The sequence below is a fragment of the Antennarius striatus genome, chromosome 4, assembly GCF_040054535.1.
Source record: "Antennarius striatus isolate MH-2024 chromosome 4, ASM4005453v1, whole genome shotgun sequence".
Taxonomy (NCBI): domain Eukaryota; kingdom Metazoa; phylum Chordata; class Actinopteri; order Lophiiformes; family Antennariidae; genus Antennarius; species Antennarius striatus.
The window spans coordinates 3,017,501-3,025,000 of record NC_090779.1 but is presented as its reverse complement, the minus strand read 5'-3'; the positions used below and the strand labels follow the sequence as shown (position 1 = coordinate 3,025,000).

Here is a 7,500-nt window from a genome sequence, read left to right as displayed (position 1 = left end):
ATAGAGTGACCTTGTCAGCAGGATTCCAACCTGCGCAGGGAAACCCCAATGTATTTCTAGTAGTTTGCCTTACCTTTGGTAAGGTATAATCATTGCTTATCTTCAAATAAGAAGAGTGACGTTGTCGACACTATTTGAACCAAGGTGGGGAGACCCGAATGGATTCTTAGCCCATTGCTTTACCCACTCGGTGGCGACAACCTGGGAGAGCTGCTTTTGGTAAGATACCCATAATTTTTCATTACTTGTCTTCACATGAAAAGAGCAACGTTGTCGGCAGGATTTGAACCTGCGCGGGGAGACCCCAATGGATTTCTAGTCCATCGCCTTAACCACTCGGCCACGACAACTTGGGAGAAACACCTTCATCACGGCATCCGTGTATATTCATTACTTGTCTTGATATGAAATGAGTGACATCCTATGCAGGACTCCAGTCTGGCAGACCCGAATGGATTTCTACTACTTTGCCCTAACTCTGGTTAGGTTTATTCATTGCTTGTCTTCAATTGGATAGAGTGACCTTGTCAGCAGGATTCCAACCTGCGCAGGGACACCCCAATGGATTTCTAGCCCATAACCTTAACCATTCGACCACAACAACATAGGTGAACCACCTTTGTTAAGGTAACCATACATATTACTTCTCTTCTTATAAAAAATGACTTACTTATCACAGGATTCTAACCTGCACTGGCAGAGCCCAATGTATTTCTAGTAGTTTTTCTTACCTTTGGTAAGGTGTATTCATTGCTTGTCTTCAAATGAGAGAAGTGTCATTGTTGGCAGGAAGTGAACCCGCGTGGTCAGAGCCCAATGGATTCCTAGTCCATCGCCTTAAGCAGTTGGCCACATCAACCCAGCAGAGCTGCCTTTAGTAAGTTATCCATGTATATTCATTACTTGTCATGATATGAAAAGAGTGATTTACTTAATGCAAGATTCTAACCTGCGCTGGCACACCCCAATTGATTTCTAGTACTTTGCCTTACCTATGGTGAGGTATAAACATCGCTTGTCTTCAAATAGAAAAGAGACGTTGTCGGCACTATTTGAACCTGGCTGGGGAGACCCCAATAGATTTCTAGCCCATTGCCTTACCCAGTCGGTGGCGACAACCTTTGAGAGCTGTCTTTGGTAAAACATCCATATTTTTTCATTACATGTCTTCATATGAAAAAAGCAACGTTGTCAGCAGGATTTGAACCTGCGCGGGGAGACCCCAATGGATTTCAAATCCATCGCCTTAACCACTCGGCCACGACAACATGGGTGAAACACCTTCAATAAGGCATCCGTGTATATTTATTATTTGTCTTGATATGAAATGAGTGACATCCTATGCAGGACTCCAGTCTGGCAGAGCCGAATGGATTTCTAGTACTTTGACTTACCTCTGGTTAGGTTTATTCATTGCTTGTCTTCAATTGAATAGAGTGACCTTGTCAGCAGGATTCCAACCTGCGCAGGGAAACCCCAATGTATTTCTAGTAGTTTGCCTTACCTTTGGTAAGGTATAATCATTGCTTATCTTCAAATGAGAAGAGTGACGTTGTCGACACTATCTGAACCAAGGTGGGGAGACCCGAATGGATTCTTAGCCCATTGCTTTACCCACTCGGTGGCGACAACCTGGGAGAGCTGCTTTTGGTAAGATACCCATAATTTTTCATTACTTGTCATCACATGAAAAGAGCAATGTTGTCGGCAGGATTTGAACCTGCGCGTGGAGACCCCAATGGATTTCTAGTCCATCGCCTTAACCACTCGGCCACGACAACATGGGTGAAACACCTTCATTAAGGCATCCGTGTATATTTATTACTTGTTTTAATGTGAAATGAGTGACATCCTATGCAGGAATCCAGTCTGGCAGACCCGAATGGATTTCTAGTACTTTGCCCTAACTCTGGTTAGGTTTATTCATTGCTTGTCTTCAATTGAATAGAGTGACCTTGTCAGCAGGATTCCAACCTGCTCAGGGACACCCCAACGGATTTCTAGCCCATCACCTTAACCACTCGACCACAAAAACATGGGTGAACCTCCCTTGTTAAAGTAACCATACATATTACTTGTCTTGTTATAAAAAATGACTTATTTATCACCGGATTCTAACCTGCACTGGCAGAGCCTGATGTAATTCTACTAGTTTGCCTTACCTTTGGTAAGGTGTATTCATTTCTTGTCTTCAAATGAGAGGAATGACATCGTTGGCAGGATGTGAACCTGCGTGGAAGGAGCCCAATGGATTCCTAGTCCATCGCCTTAACCAGATGGCCACATCAACCCAGCAGAGCTGCCATTAGTAAGTTATCCATGTATATTTATTACTTGTCTTGATATGAAAAGAGTTCCTTACTTTTCAGGTATATAACCTGCCCGGGCAGACACCAGTGGGTTTATAGTCAATTTCCTTAACCACTCAGCCACCACAACAGTAGGGATCTGTTTTTATAAAGGTATCCATGTATATGCATTGCTTGCCTTCATTTGAGGAGAGTGATTTTTTCGGACACACTTTGAACCTGGCTGTGGAGACCCCGATGGATTTCTAGCCCATGGCCTTACCCAGTCGGTGGCGACAACCTGTGAGAACTGCGTTTGGTAAGATATCCATATTTTTTCATTATTTGTCTTCACATTAAAAGAACAACGTTGTCGGCAGGATTCGAACCTGCGCGGGGAGACCCCAATGGATTTCTAGTCCATCGCCTTAACCACTCGGCCACGACAACATGGGTGAAACACTGTCATTAAGGCATCCGTGTATATTTATTACTTGTCTTGATATGAAATGAGTGACATCCTAGGCAGGACTCCAGTCTGGCAGACCCGAATGGATTTCTAGTACTTTGCCTTACCTCTGGTTAGGTTTATTCATTGCTTGTCTTCAATTGAATAGAGTGACCTTGTCAGCAGGATTCCAACCTGCGCAGGGACACCCCAACGGATTTCTAGCCCATCACCTTAACCACTCGACCACAACAACATGGGTGAACCACCCTTGTTAAAGTAACCATACATATTACTTGTCTTGTTATAAAAAATGACTTATTTATCACAGGATTCTAACCTGCACTGGCAGAGCCTGATGTATTTCTACTAGTTTGCCTTACCTTTGGTAAGGTGTATTCATTTCTTGTCTTCAAATGAGAGGAATGACATCGTTGGCAGGATGTGAGCCTGCGTGGAAGGAGCCCAATGGATTCCTAGTCCATCGCCTTAACCAGATGGCCACATCAACCCAGCAGAGCTGCCATTAGTAAGTTATCCATGTATATTTATTACTTGTCTTGATATGAAAAGAGTTCCTTACTTTTCAGGTATATAACCTGCCCGGGCAGACACCAGTGGGTTTCTAGTCAATTGCCTTAACCACTCAGCCACCACTACAGTAGGGATCTGTTTTTATAAAGGTATCCATGTATATGCATTGCTTGCCTTCATTTGAGGAGAGTGATTTTTTCGGACACACTTTGAACCTGGCTGTGGAGACCCCGATGGATTTCTAGCCCATGGCCTTACCCAGTCGGTGGCGACAACCTGTGAGAACTGCGTTTGGTAAGATATCCATATTTTTTCATTGTTTGTCTTCACATGAAAAGAACAACGTTGTCGGCAGGATTCGAACCTGCGCGGGGAGACCCCAATGGATTTCTAGTCCATCGCCTTAACCACTCGGCCACGACAACATGGGTGAAACACTGTCATTAAGGCATCCGTGTATATTTTTTACTTGTCTTGATATGAAATGAGTGACATCCTAGGCAGGACTCCAGTCTGGCAGACCCGAATGGATTTCTAGTACTTTGCCTTACCTCTGGTTAGGTTTATTCATTGCTTGTCTTCAATTGAATAGAGTGACCTTGTCAGCAGGATTCCAACCTGCGCAGGGACACCCCAACGGATTTCTAGCCCATCACCTTAACCACTCGACCACAACAACATGGGTGAACCACCCTTGTTAAAGTAACCATACATATTACTTGTCTTGTTATAAAAAATGACTTATTTATCACAGGATTCTAACCTGCACTGGCAGAGCCTGATGTATTTCTACTAGTTTGCCTTACCTTTGGTAAGGTGTATTCATTTCTTGTCTTCAAATGAGAGGAATGACATCGTTGGCAGGATGTGAGCCTGCGTGGAAGGAGCCCAATGGATTCCTAGTCCATCGCCTTAACCAGATGGCCACATCAACCCAGCAGAGCTGCCATTAGTAAGTTATCCATGTATATTTATTACTTGTCTTGATATGAAAAGAGTTCCTTACTTTTCAGGTATATAACCTGCCCGGGCAGACACCAGTGGGTTTCTAGTCAATTGCCTTAACCACTCAGCCACCACTACAGTAGGGATCTGTTTTTATAAAGGTATCCATGTATATGCATTGCTTGCCTTCATTTGAGGAGAGTGATTTTTTCGGACACACTTTGAACCTGGCTGTGGAGACCCCGATGGATTTCTAGCCCATGGCCTTACCCAGTCGGTGGCGACAACCTGTGAGAACTGCGTTTGGTAAGATATCCATATTTTTTCATTACTTTTCTTCACATGAAAAGAACAACGTTGTCGGCAGGATTTGAACCTGCGCGTGGAGACCCCAATGGATTTCTAGTCCATCGCCTTTTTTTTTTTTTTCTCTTTTATTATCAAAAAAATAGAATTTAACAGTGCACATTATTTACATTTGTGATTTAAAACAAAGACATACAACTTAAACATTTTATATACAATTTCAATTAGCATACTCATTTCGCAAAAAGACAAAAACAAAACATAACTCAAAATTTTCCAAATATTAAACCAAAAATACTCTGACTTTTAAACATAAATACCTATCCAAAATCCAAAATTAATTTTCCTTCATTATCATATTCAATAAATGTGCTCCCCTCAATAAAATCAACCTCAAAATCCTCTTTATTAATATGTAGTTTCACCATGTGTATATCTCTCTTTGTCAGAGTCTGGAATATCTGCCAGACCTCCTCCTTTCTCTTCTCATAATGGGCCAGGTTCCTCCTGACTCTGACAGCGAACCTGGCGTGGCTGAGGACATAATTAAGTAAATTGACATTCACACCTTTCATCCTCCCATTCACTCCAAACAGCCACAACCTTTTCCATTCATTCTTATCTGCTATTGCCCCTACCCAACATCTATTAATTAAAGCTTTAATGTTTTCGAAATATTGTTCTAATTTATTGCATTCATAAAACTCATGCATACATGTCTCCACTTCTGTTTCACACACATCACACTCTCTTCTCACATTCACATCAAATTTGCTGATTACCAGGTTATTGAAAATTCTATTGTGTCTGAGCATGTAGTCAAAATGTTCACATTCATTCGTGTTCCACTTCACTCTCAGGTTTTTCCACACATCCTTTACATTCATTCCATTCATCACTCGTTCCCAAACTTTCTCTGCAGCCGGCCTCCTCACTTCATTCATCCTCAAACATCTATAAAACACTCTCGTCTTCATACTCTTCACATTCACTTTCCTTTCACCCTCTCCCACATACAACTCAATCTCTCCTTCATCCTCTTGTGCATTCTCTATCATCCTCATCCATTCTCCAGGCATCCCTCCCTTTATCTTTTCTAATAACCCTTGTGCAGTCCCTATTCCTATCTCGTCCCAGTTCTCTCTGACCTCGTCTACTATCACCTGTGCCCTCATGAACCCTGGAATCACTTGATAAACTAAATCCTTCACCTTCCTAATCCCTGCTCTCCACACCACCCTGTTATATAAAGTTTTCCCTTCGTGCGTGATTTTTGGGTTTAAAAACACGGGCTGCTCCCACACTTGCTTCACATTCTTACACTCATAATGCACTCCTTTCACAAACTCTCCCCACGCTTCCAACACTTCCTTATAAAACTCAGACACACCATTCAACATCCCTTTCATCAACACCATGTACACTCCACTCTCTCCACACCCCCCGCTCCGGTTTATGGCTTCTCTCAAAAATACTTTCCATATTTGATCATCTTTGTTTTTTAAAAATCTAACCATAGTTTTTATTCTTAGTGATTTTTTCTTTCTATCTATATTTATTAATTTTAACCCTCCATCTTCATATTCGTTTTCTAATACCTCCCTTGCTATTCTAACTCCCTTTCCCTCCCATATAAACTCACCTATCAACTTATCTATCACTTTCCCTACTCTCTCTGGCATTTCTAAACTATTCATTATGTGCACTAGCCTACTCATCACTAACTGATTAACAACTAAAACTTTCCCTCTAATCTTTAATCCCCTATTCTTCCAAAACCTAAGTGTTTTCCCTATACTATTAACTATCCCTTCATACTGTCTGTCCCTGCCTTCTTTATCTTTTATCCCTACATTTATCCCTAATATCTTGATATAATCTTCTTTCTCTCTCAGCCCTGTCTCTCCTCTTTCTAACCTTCCTTTTCCTACGTACATAATCTCTGACTTGTCTATGTTTAATTTTGCCCCTGACGCCCTACCGTACAGCCCTACCGTCCCTATCACTTCCCCTACACTGGCTCTATCTCTAACTGTAACTGTTGTGTCATCTGCATATTGATATAATAAACTAACTTTCCCTCCTGGTGTGTCTATCCCTGTAATCCTATCGTTGTGTTTTATAAGTTCTGCCAGCGGCTCTGCTGACAGTGAGTACAGCAGAGCCGACATCGGACACCCTTGCCTAACTGATCTTTCTATTCTAAAAGTGTTTGTGACAATCCCATTAACCTTCACACAACTAACTGCCCTACTATACATTGTCCTGACCCAACCTATTAACCTATGCCCAAATCCTACTCTTTCTAACACCGTGTACAGGTAAAGGTGATCTACTCTATCAAAGGCCTTGTTGAGATCTAAACTAATAACTATCCCTCCTCTGTCTGTCTTCATGTGCTCAATTGTGTCCCTAATGCTGTTGATTGTGTCTGATATGTCCCTCCCCGGTATGCTATAGGCCTGTGTCTCCCCAACTACCATCCCTATCACTTTTTTAATTCTAGCAGCTAACACCCGTGCCAGTATTTTATAATCATTATTCAACATGGTGAGTGGTCTGTAATTTTCTAATCTATCCCTACTTCCTTTTTTGTGTATGATGCTAACTAGCCCTACACCTATGTTCCCTACTATCTCTCCCTTCTCCTCTATCCATCTAAACACTTTCCCTAACACTGGCACTAACTCTTCCCTAAATTCTATATAAAATTCACCTACAATGCCATCTATCCCTGGACTCTTATTTCTCCCTAATCCTGCTATCGCTGCCTCTATCTCTCCTGTCCCTATCTCTCTATCACACCATTCCCTATCCTCTACACTCAACTCTCTCCCTATCTGTCCTATCGCCTGCCTCATGCTATCCTGATCTATCTCTCCCTTGCTAAATAGTTCCCTATAATATTGTTCTACCCTAACTGCTATCCCTACATAGTCCTTAATTATCTCTCCCTGCTCTCCCTCTATCTGCTCTATA

General features: G+C 42.0%; 5 non-coding genes across 5 annotated transcripts; all 5 read right to left on the bottom strand.

The window, feature by feature from the left end:
• Positions 1-268: 268 nt before the first annotated feature.
• Positions 269-350, bottom strand: trnas-aga (transfer RNA serine (anticodon AGA)). Its single transcript has one exon. It is a non-coding gene; the product is annotated as a tRNA-Ser (tRNA).
• An 836-nt stretch (positions 351-1,186) lies between these two features.
• Positions 1,187-1,268, bottom strand: trnas-uga (transfer RNA serine (anticodon UGA)). The gene has a single exon. It is a non-coding gene; the product is annotated as a tRNA-Ser (tRNA).
• A 431-nt stretch (positions 1,269-1,699) lies between these two features.
• trnas-aga (transfer RNA serine (anticodon AGA)) lies at positions 1,700-1,781 on the bottom strand. Its single transcript has one exon. It is a non-coding gene; the product is annotated as a tRNA-Ser (tRNA).
• An 875-nt stretch (positions 1,782-2,656) lies between these two features.
• On the bottom strand, positions 2,657-2,738 carry trnas-aga (transfer RNA serine (anticodon AGA)). The gene has a single exon. It is a non-coding gene; the product is annotated as a tRNA-Ser (tRNA).
• An 875-nt stretch (positions 2,739-3,613) lies between these two features.
• Positions 3,614-3,695, bottom strand: trnas-aga (transfer RNA serine (anticodon AGA)). Its single transcript has one exon. It is a non-coding gene; the product is annotated as a tRNA-Ser (tRNA).
• Between the last annotated feature and the right edge of the window lie 3,805 nt (positions 3,696-7,500).